This window comes from Vespa mandarinia, chromosome 5 (genome assembly GCF_050613455.1).
Source record: "Vespa mandarinia isolate Hongniang chromosome 5, ASM5061345v1, whole genome shotgun sequence".
Classification (NCBI taxonomy): domain Eukaryota; kingdom Metazoa; phylum Arthropoda; class Insecta; order Hymenoptera; family Vespidae; genus Vespa; species Vespa mandarinia.
The window spans coordinates 2,245,001-2,272,500 of NC_140814.1; the positions used below are offsets into that span (position 1 = coordinate 2,245,001).

The 27,500-nt window shown below is 31.5% G+C and overlaps 8 pseudogenes; all 8 read left to right on the plus strand.

Annotated features, from left to right (window-relative positions):
• Nucleotides 1-587, plus strand: part of LOC118441654 (cytochrome P450 9e2 pseudogene) — a 1,667-nt pseudogene extending 1,080 nt beyond the window's left edge.
• Nucleotides 588-1,576: 989 nt separating this feature from the next.
• Nucleotides 1,577-3,432, plus strand: LOC118441651 (cytochrome P450 9e2 pseudogene; annotated as a pseudogene).
• Nucleotides 3,433-4,078: 646 nt separating this feature from the next.
• LOC118441652 (cytochrome P450 9e2 pseudogene) lies at nt 4,079-6,221 on the plus strand (annotated as a pseudogene).
• Nucleotides 6,222-6,931: 710 nt separating this feature from the next.
• Nucleotides 6,932-9,256, plus strand: LOC118441653 (cytochrome P450 9e2 pseudogene; annotated as a pseudogene).
• Nucleotides 9,257-9,737: 481 nt separating this feature from the next.
• Nucleotides 9,738-11,827, plus strand: LOC118441649 (cytochrome P450 9e2 pseudogene; annotated as a pseudogene).
• A 683-nt stretch (nt 11,828-12,510) lies between these two features.
• LOC118441655 (cytochrome P450 9e2 pseudogene) lies at nt 12,511-14,423 on the plus strand (annotated as a pseudogene).
• A 3,997-nt stretch (nt 14,424-18,420) lies between these two features.
• Nucleotides 18,421-20,281, plus strand: LOC118441647 (cytochrome P450 9e2 pseudogene; annotated as a pseudogene).
• A 1,895-nt stretch (nt 20,282-22,176) lies between these two features.
• Nucleotides 22,177-26,761, plus strand: LOC118441648 (cytochrome P450 9e2 pseudogene; annotated as a pseudogene).
• The last annotated feature ends 739 nt before the right edge of the window (nt 26,762-27,500 follow it).

A 27,500-nucleotide genomic window follows, 5' to 3' on the forward strand; every position in this document is an offset into this window, starting at 1 on the left:
ATGACGTTATCAACAGCATGCAATATCTAGACGCCGTGATAAGCGAGACCCTACGGAGATATCCGATTGCCATCTTTCTTGACAGAGTGTGCAACGAAAATTTCGAACTGCCACCTAGTTTACCTGGAAACAAACCCTTTCTCTTAAAAAAAGGCATGAATGTTTGGTTCCCAGTTTGTGCATTCCATCTGGATTCAAAATATTTCGAGGATCCGTATAAATTCGATCCCGAAAGATTCATGAAACATGGAAAAGAGATCAACAATTCCGGCATCTACTTACCTTTCGGTTTGGGACCTAGAATGTGCATTGGTAATAGATTCGCTTTACTGGAGATGAAAGTTTTGATATTTAATATATTGGCAAGGTGTAATCTTAAGCCTTCTGTCAAAACTCAAAATCCAATTCGTTTTTCCAAGAGGGGAATCAATTTGGCCCCCGAAAAAGATTTTTGGATGGATTTAGAGGAAAGAAAGGATGTTCATCCTGCTGTTAAAAATTTCGTCCCAAATAATATTACTGAAGAAGATATTAAAAGTGATACATCGATTAATGGTGCTACTTATGGTCATGCGATTAAAGCTTAAGATATGCAAATAATGATAATAATAGTATTAAGATTAACTCGTTTAAAGTATACATGTAAATGTTTATATATATTTGTCAATGAATTGTTAGGGATACTAAATTTGGATTAAATGTTTGTGCATCGTATTCCGCAGTATCAGGGATTAACGTCATTTAAATTATATGCAGCTATGCACATATCGTCTTGTTATTGGATTACATATCGTTCCAGAAAATAATATTTCTGTTACCTTACTATGATATAAATAACATATCATTACAATTGATATTATTATTATTAGTATTATTATTACACAAATAAAAAAGAAAACGTTGCATTATTATTGAAAAAAAAGAACATTATTTACGAAAATATATTTATCTCAAAGGTATTGCAGATATTTAGATGTATATTCTTTTTGTTCAACTTTCTCGATTACATGTAAATAATCTTTTCAATTTGATAGATACATGCGCGTTCATCAACGAATCGGTTAATTTAACATCGTAAACTGTCTATAACATTATCAAATGCGATAAGATATAAAAACAAAACATATACGATTTATCTTCCACTAAAAGAAATATACGAGTTGTATGTGAGGTGTATTATTTTTATGGACGATTAATAAATGATTAAAATCATATATTTCGAAAAATTCAATAAAGGATTATTATAATGATTACTCGATCATAAATATTTAAAAATTATATTTAATAATTTTTTATAAAAAACACTTTGTTTATCGATTTCCTGATTTCTTTCCAATTTTTTTATCTTTTTTTACGTCACGAAAGATGAAATAATAGGAAACTCTAAAAAGAAAACATTTCATTACATAATACTCATAATTATTTTACGAAAATAATATAAAAATATAAAAAATTTAAGAAAGAAAGGTCGAATAAAACTAATATATAGAACTAGTAGATTCTCAGATGCAAAAGTAAAAGATTACGTCAGTGACTTATCGTGCTGACACATGCTATATTAACGAATAGTGAGTGGAAGCGTCAGTAGCCTACGGACTATCGACAGTACAACATCGCGAATTTTTTCTCTCATAATCTGTTTTTTAGCCAACTATACGATGGATGCCTGGACAATGATCTTGGCCTTCATGGCAGTGCTATTCAGCATTTATTACTACATCTTCAAGGACTTGAACTACTTCAAAAAAATTGGTTTACTATATTTGGAACCATGGCCGTTATTTGGAAACATGGGACAAGCAATTTTCCGTCAGAAAACGATGATTGATTTAACTATAGATGCTTACAATTTGCATCCAAAAGCAAAATACGTTGGTTTTTTCGATATGAGTAATCCGGTTTTACTTATTCGTGATCCTGAATTAATCAAAATGATCGCAGTGAAGAGTTTCGATAATTTCATGGATCACAGAGGTTTCGTCGACGAGGTACAGGATCCTCTCTTCGGAAAGAATTTATTTTCCTTAAAAGGCGACCGATGGAGAGAAACTAGGACAATGTTGAGTCCGGCGTTCACTTTAAGCAAACTAAAAGGTATGTTCAAATTAATGAACGAATGCGGTGTAGATTTTACAGATTTTCTATCAAAAATGGCAAAGGATAAAAAAACTATAGATATGAAGGAGGTCTTCACGAGATATACCAATGACGTAATAGCCACATGTGCATTTGGCATCAGTTTGAATTCGATGAAAAATCCCCAGAACGAATTCTATGTTCTCGGAAGAGACGCAACAAACTTTGACGGTATTAAATCTCTAAAATTCTTCCTTATTCGATCTTTTCCAAATATTGTAAAATTATTCAACATCAAGCTCATATCCGGTAAGATCGGTCATTTCTTCGAGAACGTTGTCCAGGAGGTAATCAACACTAGAGATCAAAACAATATTGTACGAGCGGACATGATACAACTGATGATGGAAGCTAGAAACAAAAAAGCTGAAATCGGACAAGAATTAACTATGATGGAAATAGTAGCTCAGGCGTTCATCTTTTTTCTTGGTGGCTTCGACACCGTTTCCACGGCTATGTGTTTTACTTGTCACGAAATTGGTGTCAATCCTGACATACAAAAGAGACTTCAGCGCGAGATCGACGAGGTCATTGAAAAGACTAATGGAAACCCAACTTATGACGTTGTCAACAGCATGCAATATCTAGACGCTGTGATAAGCGAGTCCCTACGAAGATATCCGATCGCCATTATTCTTGACAGAGTTTGCAACGACAATTTCGAACTGCCACCAAGTTTACCTGGAAACAAACCCTTTGTCTTAAAAAAAGGCATGAATGTTTGGATACCAGTTTGTGCATTCCATCTTGACTCGACATATTTCGAGGATCCGTACAAATTCGATCCCGAAAGATTCATGAAACGGGGAAAAGAGATCAACAATTCCGGCATCTACTTACCTTTCGGTTTGGGACCTAGAATGTGCATTGGTAATAGATTCGCTTTACTGGAGATGAAAGTTTTGATATTTAATATATTGGCAAGGTGTAATCTTAAGCCTTCTGTCAAAACTCAAAATCCAATTCGTTTTTCCAAGAGAGGAATCAATTTGACCGCCGAAAAAGGTTTTTGGATGGATTTAGAGGAAAGAAAGGATGTTCATCCTGCTGTTAAAAATTTCGTCACAAATAATATTTCTGATGAAGATATTAAAAGTAATACATCGATTAATGGTGCTACTAATGGTCATGCGATTAAAGCTTAAGATATGCAATTAATAATAATAATAGTATTAAGATTAACTCGTTTAAAGTATACATGTAAATGTTTATATATATTTGTCAACGAATTGTTAGGGATACTATATTTGGATTAAATGTTTGTGCATCGTATTCCGCAGTATCAGGGATTAACGTCATTTAAATTATATGCAGCTATGCACATATCATCTTGTTATTGGATTACAGAAAATAGTGATTCTGTTATCTTACTACAATATAAATAACATCTTATTATAATTGATATTATTATTATTACTATTATTATTATAAAAATAAAAAAAAAAACGTTGCATTAGTATCGATGAGAACGAACATTATTTACGAAAATATATTTATCATCAAAATATTGGAGATGTTTAGATGTATATTCTTTTTGTTCAACTTTCTAGATTACATGTAAATAATATTTTCAATTTGATAGATACATGCGCGTTCATCAACGAATCGGTTAATTTAAGATCGTAAACTGTTTATAACATTATCAAATGCGATAAAATGTAAAAACAAAGCATATACGATTTATCTTCCACTAAAAGAAATATACGAGTTGTATGTAAGGAGCATTACTTTTATGGAAATAAAATAAAACTCATATGGTTAAAATCATATATTTCAAAAAATTTAATAAAGGATTATTATAACGATTACTCGATCATAAATATTTAAATATTGTATTTAATAATTTTTTATAAAAAGTACTTCGTTTATCGATTTACTGACTTCCTTACAATCATTCAATCTTTCTTTACCTCACGAAAGATGAAATAATTGGAAAATCTAAAAGGAAAGATATCTTTACATAATACTCATAATTATTTCATGAAAATAATATAAAATAAATATAAGGTAATAAAAAAATGTAAGAAAAAAATGTCGTATAAAATTAACATATAGAATTAGTTATATAGTTATATAATATAGTTATTCTCAAATATAAAAAAAAAAGATTACGTCAATGGTTTACCTTGCTGACACATGCTATATTAACGAATAGAAAGTGGAAGCGTCAGTAGTCTAAGAACTTTCGACAGTGCAACATCTCGAATTTTTTTCCTCATAATTTGTTTTTAGTCAACTATACGATGGATGTCTGGGCAATGATCTTGGCCTTCATAGCAGTGCTACTCAGCATTTATTACTATATCTTCAAGGATTTGAACTACTTCAAAAAAATTGGTTTACCATATATGGAACCATGGCCGTTATTTGGAAATATGGGACCAGCAATTTTCCGTCAGAAAACGATGATTGATTTAACTATAAATGCTTACAATCTGCATCCAAAAGCCAAATACGTTGGTTTCTTCGATATGAATAAACCGGTTTTACTTATTCGTGATCCTGAGTTAATCAAAATAATCGCAGTGAAGAGTTTCGATAATTTCATGGATCACAGAGGTTTCGTTGACGAGGTACATGATCCTTTCTTCGGAAAGAATTTATTTTCCCTAAGAGGCGACCGATGGAGAGAAACTAGAACAATGTTGAGTCCAGCGTTTACTTTAAGCAAACTAAAAGGAATGTTCAAATTAATGAACGAATGCGGTGTAGATTTTACAGATTGTCTATTAAAAATGACAAAGGATAAAAAAACTATCGAAATGAAGGACGTCTTCACGAGATATACCAATGACGTAATAGCCACATGTGCATTTGGCATCAGTATGAATTCTATGAAAAATCCGCAAAACGAATTCTATATTCTCGGAAGAGACGCAACAAACTTTAAGGGTATTAAATCTCTAAAATTCTTTCTTATTCGATCTTTTCCAAATATTGTAAAATTATTCAACATCAAGTTCATATCCGGTAAGATCGATCATTGCTTCGAAAAAGTTGTCCAGGCGGTAATCAACGCTAGAGAACAAAATAATATTGTACGTGCGGATATGATACAACTGATGATGGAAGCTAGAAACAAAAAAGCTGAAATCGGAGAAGAATTAACTATGATGGACATAGTAGCTCAGGCGTTTATCTTTTACTTTGGTGGCTTCGACACTGTCTCCACTGCAATGTGCTTTACTTGTCATGAAATTGGTGTCAATCCTGACATACAAAAGAGACTTCAGCGCGAAATCGACGAGGTCATCGAAAAGACCAATGGAAACCCAACTTATGACGTTATCAACAGCATGCAATATTTAGACGCCGTGATAAGCGAGTCCCTACGGAGATATCCGATTGCCATCTTTCTTGACAGAGTGTGCAACGAGGATTTCGAACTGCCACCAAGTTTACCTGGAAGTAAACCTTTACTCTTAAAAAAAGGCATGATTGTTTGGTTCCCAGTTTCTGCATTCCATCTGGACTCGAAATATTTCGAGGATCCGTACAAATTCGATCCCGAAAGATTCATGAAATATGGAAAAGAGATCAACAATTCCGGCATCTACTTACCTTTCGGTTTGGGACCTAGAATGTGCATTGGGAGTAGATTCGTCTTATTGGAGATGAAAGTTTTGATATTTAATTTATTGGCAAGATGTAATCTCAAGCCTTCTGTTAAAACCCAGAATCCTATTCAGTTATCCAAGAGAGAAGTCAATTTGGCCCCTGAAAAAGGTTTTTGGATGGATTTAGAGGAAAGAAAGGAAGTTCATCCGGCTGTTAAAAATTTCGTCGCTAATAGCATTACTAATGAAGGTAGTAAAAGTGATGCATCGACTAATGATGTTACTAATGACCATGCGATTAAAGCTTAAGATATGAAAATCATGATAATAATACTATTAAGATTAACTTAATAATGTATATATATAAATGTTTATATATACTTGTCAACGAAATGTTAGGGATACTAAATTTGTATTAAATGTTTGTGCATTGTATTCCGCAGTATCAGGGATTAACGTCATTTATATTATATGCAGTTACGCACATATCATCTTGTTATTGGATTTCAGAGAATAATGTTTCTCTTATCTTACAACGATATAAATAACTTATCTTTTCAATTGATATTATTATTACTATCATTATTATGAAAATAAACAAGAAAATGTTGTATTATTATGGAAAAAACGAACATTATTTACAAAAATATATTCATCTCCAAGCTATTGCAGATGTTTATATGTATATTCTTTTTTATTAAAAATCCGTGATTGTCATTTGCCCAACTTTCTTAATTAAATGTAAATAATCTTTTTAATTTGATAGATATATGAGCGTTCATCAACGAATTGGTTAATTTGACATCGTAAATTTTGTGTATCATTATCAAATGCGATAAGACATTAAAAGGAAAGCATATACGATTTATTTTCCTCTAAAATAAATATACGAGTTGTATGTGAGGCGTATTACTTTTATGGACGATTAATAAATGATTAAAATCATATATTTCGAAAAATTCAATAAAGGATTATTATAATGATTACTCGATCATAAATATTTAAAAATTATATTTAATAATTTTTTATAAAAAACACTTTGTTTATCGATTTCCTGATTTTTTTCCAATCTTTTTATCTTTCTTTACGTTACGAAAGATAAAATAATAGGAAAATCTATAAAGGACACCTTTCATCACATAATACCCCTAATTATTTCACGAGAACAATATAAAATAAATATAAAATAAAAAAATAATGTAAGAAAGAAATGTCGAATAAAATTAATATATTGAATTAGTGCATTCTCAAATGTAAAAGTAGAAGATTACGTCAATGGTTTACCTTGCTGACACATGCTATATTAACGAATAGAAAGTGGAAGCGTCAGTAGTCTAAGAACTTTCGACAGTGCAACATCTCGAGTTTTTTTCCTCATAATTTGTTTTTAGTCAACTATACGATGGATGTCTGGGCAATGATCTTGGCCTTCATAGCAGTGCTACTCAGCATTTATTACTATATCTTCAAGGATTTGAACTACTTCAAAAAAATTGGTTTACCATATATGGAACCATGGCCGTTATTTGGAAATATGGGACCAGCAATTTTCCGTCAGAAAACGATGATTGATTTAACTATAAATGCTTACAATCTGCATCCAAAAGCCAAATACGTTGGTTTCTTCGATATGAATAAACCGGTTTTACTTATTCGTGATCCTGAGTTAATCAAAATAATCGCAGTGAAGAGTTTCGATAATTTCATGGATCACAGAGGTTTCGTTGACGAGGTACATGATCCTTTCTTCGGAAAGAATTTATTTTCCCTAAGAGGCGACCGATGGAGAGAAACTAGAACAATGTTGAGTCCAGCGTTTACTTTAAGCAAACTAAAAGGAATGTTCAAATTAATGAATGAATGCGGTGTAGATTTTACAGATTGTCTATTAAAAATGACAAAGGATAAAAAAACTATCGAAATGAAGGACGTCTTCACGAGATATACCAATGACGTAATAGCCACATGTGCATTTGGCATCAGTATGAATTCTATGAAAAATCCGCAAAACGAATTCTATATTCTCGGAAGAGACGCAACAAACTTTGAGGGTATTAAATCTCTAAAATTCTTTCTTATTCGATCTTTTCCAAATATTGTAAAATTGTTCAACATCAAGTTCATATCCGGTAAGATCGATCATTGCTTCGAAAAAGTTGTCCAGGCGGTAATCAACGCTAGAGAACAAAATAATATTGTACGTGCCGATATGATACAACTGATGATGGAAGCTAGAAACAAAAAAGCTGAAATCGGAGAAGAATTAACTATGATGGACATAGTAGCTCAGGCGTTTATCTTTTACTTTGGTGGCTTCGACACTGTCTCCACTGCAATGTGCTTTACTTGTCATGAAATTGGTGTCAATCCTGACATACAAAAGAGACTTCAGCGCGAAATCGACGAGGTCATCGAAAAGACCAATGGAAACCCAACTTATGACGTTATCAACAGCATGCAATATTTAGACGCCGTGATAAGCGAGTCCCTACGGAGATATCCGATTGCCATCTTTCTTGACAGAGTGTGCAACGAGGATTTCGAACTGCCACCAAGTTTACCTGGAAGTAAACCTTTACTCTTAAAAAAAGGCATGATTGTTTGGTTCCCAGTTTCTGCATTCCATCTGGACTCGAAATATTTCGAGGATCCGTACAAATTCGATCCCGAAAGATTCATGAAATATGGAAAAGAGATCAACAATTCCGGCATCTACTTACCTTTCGGTTTGGGACCTAGAATGTGCATTGGGAGTAGATTCGTCTTATTGGAGATGAAAGTTTTGATATTTAATTTATTGGCAAGATGTAATCTCAAGCCTTCTGTTAAAACCCAGAATCCTATTCAGTTATCCAAGAGAGAAGTCAATTTGGCCCCTGAAAAAGGTTTTTGGATGGATTTAGAGGAAAGAAAGGAAGTTCATCCGGCTGTTAAAAATTTCGTCGCTAATAGCATTACTAATGAAGGTAGTAAAAGTGATGCATCGACTAATGATGTTACTAATGACCATGCGATTAAAGCTTAAGATATGAAAATCATGATAATAATACTATTAAGATTAACTTAATAATGTATATATATAAATGTTTATATATACTTGTCAACGAAATGTTAGGGATACTAAATTTGTATTAAATGTTTGTGCATTGTATTCCGCAGTATCAGGGATTAACGTCATTTATATTATATGCAGTTACGCACATATCATCTTGTTATTGGATTTCAGAGAATAATGTTTCTCTTATCTTACAACGATATAAATAACTTATCTTTTCAATTGATATTATTATTACTATCATTATTATGAAAATAAACAAGAAAATGTTGTATTATTATGGAAAAAACGAACATTATTTACAAAAATATATTCATCTCCAAGCTATTGCAGATGTTTATATGTATATTCTTTTTTATTAAAAATCCGTGATTGTCATTTGCCCAACTTTCTTAATTAAATGTAAATAATCTTTTTAATTTGATAGATATATGAGCGTTCATCAACGAATTGGTTAATTTGACATCGTAAATTTTGTGTATCATTATCAAATGCGATAAGATATAAAAGCAAAGCATATACGATTTATTTTCCTCTAAAAGAAATATACGAGTAGTATGTAACTTGTATAACTTTTATGAACGATTAATAAATGATTAAAATCATATATTTCGCAGAATTCAATAAACGATTATTATAACGGTTACTCGATCATAAATATTTAAAAATTGTATTTAATAATTTTTTATAAATAGCATTTTGTTTATCGATTTCCTGATTTCCTTCCAATCATTTTATCTTTCTTTACGTCACGAAAAATGAAATAATAGAAAAATCTGAAATGAAAACATTTCTTTACTGAATATTGATAATTATTTTACGAGAATAATATAAAATAAATATAAAATAATAAAAAGATGTAAGAAAGAAATGCCGATGAGATGTAAGAAAGAAAATTAATATATACAACCAGTACATTCTCAAATGCAAAAGTAAAAGATTACGTAAATGACTTATCTTTGCTGCCACATGCTATATTAACGAGTAGAGAGTGCAAACTTCAGTAGTCTGCAAACTCTTGACAGTGCAACATCGCGTATTTTTACTCTTATAATCATTTTTTTCTAAATCACATGATGGAGGCCTGGGCAATGATCTTGGCCTTCATGGCAGTGCTCCTCAGCATCTATTACTACATCTTCAAGGACTTGTACTACTTCAAAAAAATTGGTTTACCATATTTGGAACCATGGCCGTTATTTGGGAACATGGGACAAGCAATTTTCCGTCAGAAAACGATGATTGATATAACTATAAATGCTTACAATTTGCATCCAAAAGCCAAATACGTTGGTTTCTTCGATATGAGTAATCCGGTTTTACTTATTCGTGATCCTGAGTTAATCAAAATGATCGCAGTGAAGAGTTTCGATAACTTCATGGATCACAGAGGATTCGTCGACGAAGTACAGGATCCTCTTTTCGGAAAGAATTTATTTTCTCTAAGAGGAGACCGATGGAGGGAAACTAGAACAATGTTGAGTCCAGCGTTTACTTTAAGCAAACTAAAAGGTATGTTCAAATTAATGAACGATTGCGGGGCAGATTTTACAGATTTTCTATCAAAAATGCCAAAGGATAAAAAAACTATAGAAATGAAGGACGTCTTCACGAGATATACCAATGACGTAATAGCTACATGTGCATTTGGCATCAGTATGAATTCGATGAAAAATCCGCAAAATGAATTCTATGTTCTCGGAAGAGACGCAACAAACTTTGATGGTATTAAATCTCTTAAATTCTTTCTTATTCGATCTTTTCCAAATATTGTAAAATTATTCAACATCAAGCTCATATCCGGTAAGATCGGTCATTTCTTCGAGAATGTTGTCCAGGAGGTAATCAACGCTAGAGATCAAAACAATATTGTACGTGCGGATATGATACAGCTGATGATGGAAGCTAGAAACAAAAAAGCTGAAATCGGACAAGAATTAACTATGATAGACATAGTAGCTCAGGCGTTTATCTTTTTCTTTGGTGGTTTCGACACTGTCTCCACGGCTATGTGCTTTACTTGTCACGAAATTGGTGTCAATCCTGACATACAAAAGAAACTTCAGCGAGAGATCGACGAGGTCATCGAAAAGACCAATGGAAATCCAACTTATGACGTTATCAACAGCATGCAATATTTAGACGCCGTGATAAGCGAGTCTCTACGGAGATATCCGATTGCCATCTTTCTTGACAGAGTGTGCAACGAAAATTTCGAACTGCCACCTAGTTTACCTGGAAACAAACCCTTTCTCTTAAAAAAAGGCATGAATGTTTGGTTCCCAGTTTGTGCATTCCATCTGGATTCAAAATATTTCGAGGATCCGTATAAATTCGATCCCGAAAGATTCATGAAACATGGAAAAGAGATCAACAATTCCGGCATCTACTTACCTTTCGGTTTGGGACCTAGAATGTGCATTGGTAATAGATTCGCTTTACTGGAGATGAAAGTTTTGATATTTAATTTATTGGCAAGGTGTAATCTTAAGCCTTCTGCTAAAACCCAAATTCCTATTCGATTATCCAAGAGAGGAATTAATTTGGCCGCTGAAAAAGGTTTTTGGATGGATTTAGAGGAAAGAAATGATGTTCATCCAGCTGTTAAAAATTTCATCCCTAACAGCACTACTGATGATGATATTAAAAGTGATGCATCGATTAATGGTGTTACTAATGGTCATGCGATTAAAGCTTAAGATATAAAAATAATGATAATAATAGTATTACGTGTAGCTCATCAAAAGTATACATGTAAATGTTTATATATATTTTTGTCGTCGAAATATTAGGGATACTGAATTTGTATTAAATGTTTGTGCATCGTAGTCCGCAGTATCAGGGATTAACGTCATTTAAATTATATGCAGCTATGCACATATCGTCTTGTTATTGGATTACATATCGTTCCAGAAAATAATATTTCTGTTACCTTACTATGATATAAATAACGTATCATTACAATTGAAATTTTTATTATGATTATAATTATTATAAAAATGAAAATGTTGCATTATTATCGAAAAAAAACGAAAATTATTTACGAAAATATATTTATCTCCAAGATATTGCAGATGTTTATTTGTATGTTATTTTTGCTCATCTTTCTGGGTTACATATAAATAATCTTTTTAATTTTATAGATACATGAGCCTTCATTAACGAATCGGTTAATTTAACAATGAACTGTCTTTATCATTATCAAAATATAAAAGCAAAGTATATACAATTTATTTCTCACATTAAGAAATATACGAGTAGTATGTGACGTGTATAACTTTTATGAACGATTAATAAGTAATTAAAATCATATATTTCGCAGAATTTAATAAAGGATTATTATAACGGTTACTCTATCATAAATATTTAAAAATTGTATTGTATAATTTCGACAATTTTTATAAAAAGCACTTTGTTTATCGACGGACTGATTTTCTTCCAATCATTTTATTTTTCTTTAAGTCACGAAAGATGAGATAATAGAAAAATCTAAAAAGAGAACATTTCTTTATATAATATTCATTATTATTATACGATAATAACATAGAGATATAAAAAATTTAAGAAAAAAATGACGAATAAGATTCATATATAGAACTAGTTATACATTCTCAAGTGTGAAAATAAAAGATTATGTCAGTGACGTATCTTACTGATACATGTTATATTACCGAAGAGTGAGTGGAAACGACAGTAGTCTACAAACTCTCGCAGAGCAACATCGAGAATTCTTTCTTTCATAACCAGTTTTTTCTCTACCACATGATGGAAACCTGGGCAATGATCTTGGCCTTCATGGCAGTGGTACTCAGCATTTATTATTACATCTTCAAGGACTGGAACTACTTCAAAAAAATTGATTTACCATATATGGAACCATGGCCGTTATTTGGGAACATGGGACAAGCAATTTTCCGTCAGAAAACGATGATTGATTTAACTATAAATGCTTACAATCTGCATCCAAAAGCAAAATACGTTGGTTTTTTCGATATGAGTAATCCGGTTTTACTTATTCGTGATCCTGAATTGATCAAAATGATCACAATGAAGAGTTTCGATAATTTCATGGATCACAGAGGTGTCGTTGATGAGGTACAGGATCCTCTTTTCGGAAAGAATTTATTTTCTCTAAGAGGCGACTGATGGAGAGAAACTAGAACAATGTTGAGTCCGGCGTTTACTTTAAGCAAACTAAAAGGTATGTTCAAATTAATGAACAAATGCGGGGCAGATTTTACAGATTTTCTATCAAAAATGCCAAAGGATAAAAAAACTATAGAAATGAAGGACGTCTTCACGAGATATACTAATGACGTAATAGCTACATGTGCATTTGGTATCAGTATGAATTCGATGAAAAATCCGCAAAATGAATTCTATATTCTCGGAAGAGACGCAACAAACTTTGAGGGTATTAAATCTCTAAAATTCTTCCTTATTCGATCTTTTCCAAATATTGTAAAATTATTCAACATCAAGCTCATATCCGGTAAGATCGGTCATTTCTTCGAGAACGTTGTCCAGGAGGTAATCAATACTAGAGATCAAAACAATATTGTACGAGCATGATACAACTGATGATGGAAGCTAGAAACAAAAAAGCTGAAATCGGACAAGAATTAACTATGATGGAAATAGTAGCTCAGGCGTTCATCTTTTTCTTTGGTGGCTTCGACACAACCTCCACTGCTATGTGTTTTACTTGTCACGAAATTGGTGTCAATCCGGACATACAAAGGAGACTCCAGCGAGAGATCGACGAGGTCATCGAAAAGACCAATGGAAATCCAACTTATGACATTATCAACAGCATGCAATATCTAGACGCCGTGATAAGCGAGTCCCTACGGAGATATCCGATCGCTATTATTCTTGACAGAATGTGCAACGAGAATTTCGAACTGCCACCAAGTTTACCTGGAAACAAACCCTTTGTCTTAAAAAAAGGCATGAATGTTTGGTTCCCAGTTTGTGCATTCCATCTGGATTCGAAATATTTCGAGGATCCGTATAAATTCGATCCCGAAAGATTCATGAAACATGGAAAAGAGATCAACAATTCCGGCATCTACTTACCTTTCGGTTTGGGACCTAGAATGTGCATTGGGAGTAGATTCGTCTTATTGGAGATGGAAGTTTTGATATTTAATTTATTGGCAAGATGTAATCTCAAGCCTTCTGTTAAAACCCAGAATCTTATTCAGTTATCCAAGAGAGAAATCAATTTGGCCCCTGAAAAAGGTTTTTGGATGGATTTAGAGGAAAGAAAAGATGTTCATTTAGCTTTTAAAAATTTCGTCCCTAATAGCACTACTGATGATGATATTAAAAGTGATACATCGATTAATGGTGTTGCTAATGATCATGCAATTAAAGCTTAAGACCTAAATAATAAATGATAAATATAATTATATAATGAAATTTCATTTAATATATGCATACATATATATATATATATATATATATATATATATTTATATATGCACTGTGTATATATACGTTAATAAAATGTTAGGTGCGTCGTATCTTAATTACTAGTTTGCCCATCGTAATCTACTTAATTACACATTATCATGTTTTGAATTACGCTTTAAGCAGATCATGTAATTGTATTGCATATTGTTTTAGAGAATATAACTAGTGTATCGCTTAGCTAACTAAAATGTAAATAATATATATATATATATATATTATTATTATTACTATTATTATTATTATTATTATTATTGTTATTATTATTATTATTATTATTATTATTATGAAAAGCTAAATCAAAATAATGAAGGTCCATCAGTATTTACAATTATATATTTATTTATATATAACGATAAATATGTTTTTAGATATATATTTATGTTTTTAAAAAGGCTCTTTTATATTGATCGACTAAATATAGACTTTTTCCAAGGACTCATTTAAATAATCTTTTTGGTTTAATATATACGCGTCCATCCTTTAATGAATTATTACTCCTAAATCGAAAATGGGATGGAATAAGATGCGAAAAAAAGAGATTATTTTTTCATATTCGGTAAAATAAATTATACGGCTCGTAAAGTAAATTTCTTTTTTATGTGATTAATTCAAATAAATCATATACATCATGTATACATAACATATTATATGTATATATATATACATATAAATATATATATATATATATATATATATATATATATATATATATATATATAATTGCTAAGGCATTTATTTTCTAAAATCTTATAATATTTGACAAATATTTATAGAAAAGATTTTATTATATTCACTTCATTATATAAAAAAAAAATGATCTAATAGAATTATTAAATAACAAAAATCTATTGATAAAATATTACTATTCTTACGATAATAATAAGGATATACTTTCCAGAAGATCTGAAAGAAAATTAAAACGTTTAATAAGCGATAAATATCCGGTTTTAAAGTGATGATTACGTCAGCGGCATAAATTGATACGTGCTGTGTTAAGAAGAATTCACAAGAAGAAACTAGTAGGCCACTGTCTCTAGCCAATATAACTGCGCAGATTCTCCTACTCTCTCTCTCTCTCTCTCTCTCTCTCTCTCTCTCTCTCTCTCTCTCTCTCTCCCTCTCTCTCTCTCTCTCTCTCTCTCTCTTTCGCTCTCTATCTCTTTATCTCTCGATCTCTCTACCTAACATTATCTCATTCTCTTTCTTTTAGCCAACTCACGATGGAGTTGGACTATGATCTTAGCTATTATGACCTTGATACTAAGCATCTATTATTACGTCGTCAACGATTTGAACTACTTCAAGAAAATTGATGTATCCTGTTTTAAATCATGGCAGATATTTGGCAATATGAGTTTAACATAGTTACGTAAGAAAACGATAGCTGATATAATAATCGAAGCTTACAATATAGATTAGAAAAAGGAATACAATGTTTTCTTCGATTCGTCTAAACCTGTTTCGATGATTCGTAACGCATAATTGATAAAAACGATCGCAAGTAAGAATTTAAATGATTTTTTTTGATACATCGAACTTTGGTCGACGAGTTATGGGATTCTTTTTTTATGGGAACAAGGACAGATTTTTATGGGAGCAGGGGTAGGGTACAGTGGGGGAATTTATTTTTCTTAATGATCAACCGATAACTAAAAAATAGAAAATAGAACGAGTTCTATATTTACTTTGAATACTCTAATGGATATGTTTAAAGTGACAAATGAACGTGCCAGCAAATTTTACGGATTATCTATTTAAAATGACAAAGGAAAGTAAAACGACAATAATAAAGGACGTATTAATGAGATATATCAATGACGTAATAGTCATTGTGCGCCTTTGGTATCAATATTAAATTCAATGGGAGCATCGAGAGAATGAATTTCACGTTCTCGGGGGGGGGGAGGGCAATTACGTATGATGATGGATATTATATCTACTTATAATTACTTTGCCTTCGAAGTTTTTCAATGATAATCAGATTCTTCAATGCTCATAATCGATGAGATTGTTAATTTTTTCAAGAATATTATCAAGAAGGAAAATAAAAATCGAAAGAAAATTGTATGATCGGTAGTCAATCAATTCATGATAGAAATTAGGATCAAGAGAATCCTGAAAACCTTGAGAATTGGACAGGGACTAATCCTGATGGACAAAATAGTTTAAATCTTTTAAATTCTTTTTTGATAATCGTTTTCACGGTTATATGCTTTACTTGTCAAAGAAATTGATATCAGTCTGAACATACAAAAGAGATTACGGCATGAGATCTATTTGGTCCTTGAAAAAATTTCATGGAAATCCAATCTATGACGTAATTACAATTGCGTTGCAACAGCATGCAATAATTAAACGCCGTTATAAATGAATCCCTACGATGGGATCGATTTCTCGTATTTATTAACAGAATTCGCGTCAATAGTTACGAGCTAACATCAAATTTACCAAAGCACGAAATCATTTCTAATAAAGAAAGACGTGAACGTTTCCTTTCCAGTTCATGGATACTATTATGATCCTAAATATTTCGTTGATCCATACAAATTCGATCCCAAAAGGTTCGTGAACTACGTTAAGGAGATTAACAATTTCGATGCGTATCTATCCTTCGAATTGGGACTTAGAATGTGCAATGGTGATGGATTCACTTTACTTCAAATGAAAATCTTGATATTTTATTTGTTGCCAAGGTGCAATCTCGTGCCTTCCACCAAAATTCAGAATCCAATGCGATTATCCATGAATGGAATTCATCATGGCTGGTGAAAATGATTTTTGGATGGATTTAAAGGAAGGAAACGATGTTCAGCCTGATCTCAAGAATTTTTTTAACTGATAACAATATTGATGATAATATTAAAATTGTCAGATTGTGATGATGCATAATGATCACGTCGCTAATGATACGGTTAAAAATTTAGATGTAAAGAATAAATAATGAAAACGGTTGGATTATAATAAACTCATTTAATATATACCTGTGTGCATATATATATGTATATATATATATGTGTGTGTGTGTGTGTGTTCGTAAGTGAAATGTTAGGCGCATCGAATCGGGATTATGCGTTCGCGCAACGTATTCTACACAATTGCGGATTATCGTGTTTCGAATTACACACAACTACACGGAAATACGTATTGTAATTGAATTGCATATCAGTTTAGAGAGTAATTTAAGTGTATCCATTATTTTATTACGACATATTAAATAATATGTTGTTGTCCTTATTATTATTAATATTATGGTAAAGAAGAGAAAAAAAATATTTTGCCTTCTTGGAAAATAACGATCGTTATTTACGAAAACATACTTATATGTGAATATCTATATATCGTTTTATATTAAAAACGCTTTTATCTGTTGATTAACTTGAAGTTTTTATGAATCACATCTTTCTATACAATCTCTTTTATTTGATATATATGTAAATAAATATCCGTCAACAAAAAGATTGTTTCCAGTTCGAAAATATCTCTTCTATTATCAGATAAGGTACAAGAGTAATGTAAACGCTATTTGCTTTCTTCATTCAACAAAAAAAAAAAACATACCGTGATTGCGAATTGAATTCTTTATTCGTTTGATTAATTTAAATAGATGGTGTACGTCATGCATACATATACGATCTATATACAATACACACACACACGCATACACACACACACACACATACATACGCACACACATACATATGTATATATACGTATACGTTCTATTTTTTTTTATAAAGAGTAGGGGTTATTAAGTAACAGAATTTTCGGAAATCTAAGTCCGACAGTTTGCCGAAATTTCGTAATCATATCGATTTAATCATGTCAAGACTGACTCGTTGAAATATTAACGTCACAAGCAATCCTAACGAAAACACGTAAACGCGAATTGTAGCCCATGAAAACCGTAATTCAATTTACGTGGTTAACGCCTCATGAAAACATGGCATGGCTAAGAGATTATTCAATACTAAAAAATAAAATGAATAATGTCACAATTGATATTATGTACTGTATTAAAGAATTCAGTCATTGACATTACAAATAAATTTTCACGATATCACGAGAGTTGTAGTTTATTAAGGCGTAATTTACAGTTTATATTTCATGAGAACGCTGGCATACTTGCAGACGCACGATACTGTAAAAAGGAATGACGTCACTAACACAGACCGATAATATGTTCAATATTAACGAGAATTCCTAACAAGAAATGTCAGTCGAACACGAAACGCCGTCGCTATAATTTCGTCGGTTGTTATTCTTTCTCTCTCTCTCTCTCTTTCTTTCTCTTTCTCTCTTTCTCTCAAATTTTTTTTTACACATAAACACAATGTTGACGTGGGCGATGATCTTGGCCGTCGTGACAGTGGCACTTAGCATTTATTACTATACCTTTAAGAACGTGAATTACTTTAAGAAAATTGGTTTACCGTATTTACAACCATGGCCAATATTGGGCAGCATGGGTTCAGCATTTTTACGAAGAAAAACGGCGGCCGATGCAACTATTGACGCTTACAATTTCTATCCGGAAGCCAAATATATCGGTTTCTTCGATTTCAACAATCCAGTAGTGATCGTACGTGATCCCGAATTGATAAAAATGATCGCTATAAAGAATTTCGATTATTTCACGGACCATCGATCTTTCGTAGACGGCGAACATGATCCGCTCTTTACGAAGATGCTATTTTCCTTACGAGGTAACGAATGGAGAGAAACTAGAACTATGCTAAGTCCTGCATTTACGTTAAGCAAGCTTAAAGGCATGCTTAAATTGATGAACGAATGCGGAGCGGATTTTACGGATTACATATATAAAATGCCAAAAGATAAGAGAACTATAGAAATGAAGGACGTATTCACGAGATATACCAATGATGTAATAGCCACGTGCGCCTTTGGCATCAGTATTAATTCTATGAAAGATCGCGACAATGATTTTTACGTTCTTGGTGGAAAGGCAACCAAATTCGACAGTATTAAAACACTTAAATTCATAATGATGCGAAGTTTTCCAACGATTTCGAAATTATTAAAAATTAGGCTAATACCCGATAAGATTAACAATTTCTTCAAAAACGTCGTCAAGGAGGTAATTAATACTAGAGATAAAAATAATATTGTAAGAGCGGACATGATACAATTAATGATGGAAGCTAGAAATAAGAAAGCTGAAATGGGACAAGAATTAATTCTGATGGATATAGTATCTCAGGCGTTCAGCTTCTTCTTCGGTGGCTTCGACACCACCTCCACGGCTATGTGTTTCACATGTCACGAAATTGGCGTCAATTTGAATATACAAAAGAGATTACAGAGAGAGATCGATGAAGTTATTGAAAGGACTAATGGTGATTTAACATATGACGTAATTAATAGCATGCAATATCTAGACGCCGTGATAAACGAATCCCTAAGGAGATATCCGATTGCTGTAATCATTGACAGATTGAGCGTCGATAATTTCGAACTGCCACCAAGTTTACCTGGAAGTAAACCCTTACTACTGAAAAAAGACATGAATGTATGGTTCCCAGTTTATGGACTTCATCATGATCCGAAATATTTCGAAGATCCGTACAAATTCGATCCCGAAAGATTCATGGAACGCGGAAAAGAGATTATCAATTCTGGTGTTTACTTGCCCTTCGGATTGGGTCCTAGAATATGCATTGGTAATAGATTCGCTTTATTGGAAATGAAAGTCTTGATATTTCATTTGTTGGCAAGGTGTAATCTGGTGCCCTGCTCGAAAACTCAGAATCCATTACGTTTATCCAAAAAAGGAATCAGCATGTCGGCAGAAAATGGATTTTGGATGAATTTTGAAAACAGAAACGACGTTCATCCTGCCCTTAAGAATTTTCTATCTAATAACGTTACTGATAGTACTGATGATAGTACTGAAACCGAAGCGTTTACCAATGGCATTGCTATTAGTCATACGGTCAAAGCTTAAGAGATAAACGAGGAATTAGAAAAAAATAGTTTTATCTGAATCGAATGAATCCGTATGGATGTATAATATGCTAATAAAATTTTATGTAACTAACTCTGTCCTGTTAATTACGATTTTACCAGGCCATAAATACTTTCTACTAAAAAAAAGACATAAAAATTTGGTTTCCAATTTATGGTCTCTATCACGATCCGAAATATTTCGATAATCCATATAAATTCACTTCCAGAACATGGGAAAACTATTAACAATTCCGATATCTATTTACTTATCGGATTGGAACCTAGAATATGCATTAGTAATAAATTCATTTTACTCTAGATGAAAGTTTTTATATTTCATTTGTTGGCAAGAATCTAAAGCCATGCTACAAAAATCAGAATTCTATACGATTATCCAAGATAGGAATATACATAATAATATGACTGGCGAAAATGTTTTTTGAATGGATTTAATCGAAAGAAACGATGTTAATAAAACTTTTGAGAATTTTTTATTTAAGTTTATTTAACTCCGCTAATAATAATACTGAAACTAACGCATCGACTAATGGGATTGATAATTGTCAATACGATTAAAAATATAAAATCTAAACGAAGTATAAAAATATATTATTTTATCACAATGAACTCATCTAATATGTATATGCGAGTGAAACGTAACACGTGCTAAATTTCCTGTTTACTCGTTGTACTCTATTATGCGCGATCGTGTTTTGAATCACATGCGTTTACACGTCAATCCCGTTGAAATCAAATTGCATAATTTTTTTTATTAAATAATACAAATGAATTTAATAACTACTAGGATATGTAAATTATATATAAGTATATGTAAATATAATTCTTTTTTATTATCGTTATGAAAATGGAGAAAAAAAATGTTTTTTCATTTTCGAATAAGATGATCATTATTTCTTGAAAATATACTATATTCTTGAAAAAAAAATACATATATATATATATATATATATATAAATATATTCGTATATATACAAATAATCTCTATGATTTCATAGAAATACGTATATCAATCGATGAAAAGATTATTTCTATTTCAAAAATATCTCTTTTATTATCGGAAACGATAAAATATAAAAGTAAAGTAAATGCAATTCTAGACGGATAAGTAATAATCAATAGATAACACCGATAGAAATTTATCAAAACATATGTCTTATGTCTATCGTCATATTTCTTATCTTTCGATATTATAATTTTTAATTTATTATTTATCAATGGTGACTCTTCCTTTTTTTTTTTGTTACAATTCTTTCTTTTATAATAGGAATTGATAATTATAAAGAGAAAACAAAAAATATATATGTGAACGTTAAAGTAAAATAAGCATTATATAAAAAAAAAAATAAAGAAAAAAGCGTAGACGTTATATTGGATAAAATAAATATAGAGAAGAGCGAGATATAAAAATTCATGTAATTTCAATGATAATGATCAACGATATCCATCATGATTGTATCGTGTTAAAATTCTAAGAATCGTCTTTCGATTGCATGATTATATGAAAGCAATTTGTTTTTTCTTTTATTCATTCGATAAAGTAAATTGTATGAATCATTGCGAACTGAATTTCAGTTCGTTTAATTAATTTCAATAAATTAATTTCAATTTACATCATATAAATATGTTCTATCGTCAATCATAAAAATTTACATAGACAAGAAAATTAAAAATCTTATTGACTTAGAATATTGTAGAAATGAGATAATTCATTATCAGATGATCAGAATAAAAAATCAGATTAAAAGTTTTTTTTCGTAAATATTTCTTCTCTCTCCATAAAAGTACAAAAAAAAAAGAAGTATTATCAAAATTATTTTTTTCTTTTTCTTTTTTTTTGGGGGGGGGTGGGAGGGGGAAAGATATCAGAAAAAAATTCATATCATATGATAATTTGTAAATTGTCAAACATACAAATGGAAGATTACGTCAGAGGTATAGAATGATATTACTGGGTATATTAAAGAGTGTTCACGAGAAGGAACGTCAGTCTGTTACTATCTCTCACAAGTGAAACGTGTCCGATACTTCCCCACTGATTTATTTTTTAACGACGAGTATTCTATTTTAATCGAACTCAAGATGGAGGCCTGGGCGATGATCTTAGCCTTTGTGATAGTAATATTAAGCATTTATTATTATGTCTTCAAGGACTTGAGCTATTTCAAAAAAATTGGTTTACCATATATAGAACCATGGCCATTATTGGGAAACATGGGTTTAGCATTTTTACGTAAAAAAACGATGGCCGATTTAACGATAGATATGTACAACATAAATCGGGAAGCAAAATACGTTGGTTTCTTCGATATGGGCAATCCAATAATTGTAATACGTGACCCGGAATTGATCAAAATGATTGCAGTAAAGAATTTTGATAATTTCCCGGATCATCGATCTTTCGTCGATGAGGTATCGGATCCACTTTTTGGAAAGAATTTATTTTCCTTGAAAGGTAACCGATGGAGGGAGACCAGAACGATGTTGAGTCCAGCTTTTACATTGAGCAAGCTTAAAGGTATGTTCAAACTGATGAACGAATGCGGAGCAGATTTTACGGATTATTTATCCAAGATGCCAAAGGAAGAGAAAAGGATAGAAATGAAAGATGTATTTACGAGATATACTAATGATGTAATAGCCACGTGCGCCTTTGGCATTAGTATTAATTCTATGAAAGATCGAAACAACGACTTTTATGTTCTCGGTAGAAAGGCAACCAACTTCGATGGTATTAAAACATTGAAATTCTTTCTGATACGTAGTTTTCCAACGATCACGAAATTATTCAACATCAAGCTCATACCCGATACTGTAGCTAATTTCTTCAAGGATGTTGTCGAGGAGGTTATCAACACTCGAGATCGTAATAAGATCGTAAGATCGGACGTGATACAATTGATGATGGAAGCTAGAAACAAGAAAGTCGAAATGGGACAAGATCTACCACTTATGGATATAGTAGCTCAGGCGTTCATATTCTTTTTTGGTGGCTTTGATAGCGTCTCCACGGCCATGTGTTTCACCTGTCATGAAATTTGTGTCAATCCTGATATACAGAAAAGGATACAGGCAGAGATTGACGAGGCCATTGAAAAGACTGATGGAAATCTAACTTATGAGGTTATCAACAACATGCAATATTTAGATGCCGTGATAAGCGAATCCTTACGAAGATATCCGATTGTTGTTTTCCTCGACAGAATTTGCACCGAGAGTTACGAGTTACCACCAAGTTTACCAAATAGCAAACCATTTCTCTTGAAAAAAGGTACGAATGTATGGTTCCCAATTTATGGACTCCATCACGATTCACAATATTTCGAGGATCCATATAAATTCGATCCCGAAAGATTCATGGAACATGGAAAGGAGATTAACAATTCCAATGTCTACTTACCCTTCGGATTGGGACCTAGAATGTGCATTGGTAATAGATTCGCTCTACTCGAGATGAAAGTTTTGATATTCCATTTGTTGGCAAGATGTAATCTAAAGCCTTTCTCGAAAACCCAAAATCCATTGCAATTATCAAGGAAAGGAATCAGCATGACCGCTGAAAATGGTTTTTGGATAGAATTGGAGAGAAGAAATGATATTCATCCTCTTCTTGAAAATTCTTTATCTAATAGTACTCCTGATGATAATACTACTACGAATAAAACTGAGATACACACTAACAGCGTTGCTAATGGTCATACGATTAAAACTTAAGGTGTGAATAAATAATAACTAAAATAATTGTATCATTATATATTCATCTAAATTTTAATGTATCCATGTATATATATATATATATATGTGTGTGTATGTGTGTGTGTTTACATATTTAAATGAGTTACATTTATATACGACCGATTGAATATGTTTAAAAGTGAATATAAAATGCAACTTTTATTGATTAGATTATTACTATTGATTAGACTTAAACGTATAATGTTCAGTTTTAATTATTATATATTCAAAAGCTTTCAAATACATACATACTTTACTTTCTTTTAAATGAACCTTATTTTTAACTGTATGAATTATATTAACGAATTAAATAGAAATATTTTAAATGTTTTCTTTCACTCTAGTTATTTTCTTTTACTTCTTCGATCTATCGTTATCACTATCGAAGAAATAATTTGATAAATCGTTCTTTAAACTTTTTATCCAATGATCTAATTCCTCGTTTAAACGATAATTGACACTAAATGCGTCGTACGATAAGTCACGGTCGTTTCAATTGTCTTTCCTTTCGCGAAAAAAAAACAAAAGTTTCTAAGATAAATAACAAATTCATTTATCGGGATCGATTAATTGCATCGTAAATATCTTTTCTTTTTTATGTGAAAAAAAAAAGGGATAAAATAAAATCTGACTCGTTATAATTCGATACGATATTCCGATATTATAAACACTTGAAAATGATTTTTAAAAAATATCAACTGGATGAATACACAGTATGATTAACGATGGATACACGTAAACATTGCAAGAGGAAAATATTGTTCATTGAATATTACAATTGTCTCTCTTTTATCATCTATATATTCATATTATGTGTCTGGTTTACGAATGGATCGTCAAAAAAAAAAAAAAAAAAAAAAAGAAAATAAATGAAAGAAAAATAAAAATGAAAAAAAAAACATAGAGAGAAAAAAGAAACCATAAAAAGACCGAGCACAGAATTACACGGAGAATTGAGATAAACGAGAGATCCTTCGAACCTCGACGAATATTTTACAAACTTATATATATATACAGAATATAGCAAATAGTACAAGCGTTTCATTGAACTACATCGTGTTTACTATGTAACAAGGATCGAAGTGAATGTATTTTGTACAAGATTATATCGTTTATTCCGAGCTTAATCCATGCTCACATCGGTGATATATATATATATATATATATATATATTTACGTTGAACAGACATAAGCGGAATTTCATTATTATTAATAGTAATAAAACGTGACATGGCATATTCGATAATAATACGTTGCGTTATGGCTGAGTGACTCGTATTTCGGTATTTTCCGTGAGAATGAATGAAGAGAAGATGGAAGGGAGTACGCTCAAGTGTTGAGTTCGTAATCTATGAGGAATAATCATTTTCCACGTGCCATTGTGATTAAAATTTAAAGAGAAAGAGGGAGAGAGAGAGAGAGAGAGAGAGAGAGAGAACAAGAGAGAAAAAGAAAGTAAGAGATTTGGCCAATGAAATTGAATAATAACGTTGAAATATGTTGCGTCATTGAAATATGTTGAAAGAAAAAAAGCGGAAAAAGAAATCGATATAATAATATATTTATCGCAAAAAAATTTGCTGATCTCATTCTGTTTAATTTTATCAAAACAACACATTTTAATGATAAACAATAATCGTCGTTAAGATACACCGATTCGGTATAATCTTCGATGGAGGAATAATAGAGAAACAAAAACATAAATGCCAAAAAGGAAAGATGAGAGAAAGAAAGAGAGAACGGGAGAGAGAGAGAGAGAGAGAGAGAGAGAGAGACCGAAAGAAAGACGGAGAGAGAGAGAGAGAGAGAGAGAGAGAGAGAGAGACCGAAAGAAAGACGGAGAGAGAGAGACGGAGAGATAAGATACTATTTTAATAATAATTTTTTATTTTATAATAATTTTATGAAGAGTTAATAATTTCCAAGGGTTAATATCTTCATGATATCGTATCTTTTCAAATATAAGTTATCGCGTTAATTGACTATGATGACAATGAAGAAATAGTTTTAACCTTTACGCATGGCAAGATATATATATATATATATATATATATATATATATATGTATGTATATATGTATGTATACATCGAGATAACATCAATGGTCTCTCGCTAATTGATTATTATTTGTTGAATAATGCAAATAAAAATCTATATGCTACAACGACTTTATCAATAAAACGTATAGAGAACAAAACTCCACAGATAACTTTAATGTCATTGAAACGTGCAAATTCGTTTGAAAACATTCATGTAGATTTATGATGTTAGTTTGTATGTATGTATAATGTATGTATGTATGTATATATACATTATAGGCACACAGTAAATTGCTCTTCTCTCTCTCTCTCTCTTTCTCTCTCTCTCTCTCTCTCTCTCTCTCTCTCTCTCTCTCTCTCTCTCTCTGTTTGTCTTCATGGGAGTTACGTAAGAAAATTATTATTCCACGCGAGTATGTATTACAATGTGACTGGATAGTTAAGTCTATTAGCGGAGATCATAGAAAAATATGGCGAAGGTGATCTTTAATAAACACTTATATTAAATTATAGACTGGACGATTTACTTGAACGATAATGTTCCTGAATGATCCGAATTTATTAATAGAATGAACGTTTAAAAAACACGATGTTATTTAAATAATATCCTTACCTTTGACAAGACCTAATCAAATGTTTATCGTCATTACCTTGATATTTTTATTGATGATGCTAGCTGACTCTCAAATATCCTTCGCTCTATCTCGAGCGCGAATCATCGAATGTGATATAATTATGATTGAACGATACGATCAAGAAAATAAAAACAATGACAATAATACTTGTTATTTTACAAGCGACGAGTATTTATCAAGAAAGAGAAAAAAAAAAGAATAAGATAAGAAGGAAAAAATTTGAAAAAGTAAACAAAGAAAATAAATAAAAGAAATAAGAAAATAAACTCCTTAGATCTCTTTTTTCTTCTTCTTTTTCTTCTTCTTTTTCTTCTTCCTCTTCGTCGATTTTTTCCTTTTTTTTTCCTTATTTTTTTTCCTTTGTTTTTCTTTTTTTTTTTTTCTACAATCAAACGCAGAACCCGCGAAGGAGAAGTAGCTTTCTTGTACGATGCGCCACGTCCCATGAATTTTATTTCGCTGTAAAATTCCATCGAGGAGTGACGATAGCAGTAGTAGTGATAGTGGCCGCGCGACGAGGAGATGAAATTGAAAAAAAGAAAAAAAATAAATAAGAAAGAAAAGAAGAAGAAACAGATAAAAAAGAAAATAACGAAAAAAAGGGAAAAAAGCAAGAGTAAAAATAAAAGAAAGAAGGAAAGAAAAATCTTGGAAAAGGAAAAAGCACCGAAGAAGAAGAAGAAGAAAAAGAAGAAGAAGAAGAAGAAGAAGAAGAATAAAGGGAACCGGCAAAGAAAACCAAGGAAAAGTAGAAAAAAAGAAAAGAAAAATAAAAAGATAGAAAAAGAACGATAGTAAAACGACGAAGAAAAATTGAGATCGAGGGAGGGAGGGGGGGTAGAGGCAGGCCACCAATACTGGCGCTGATGGAAAGATTCCTTTC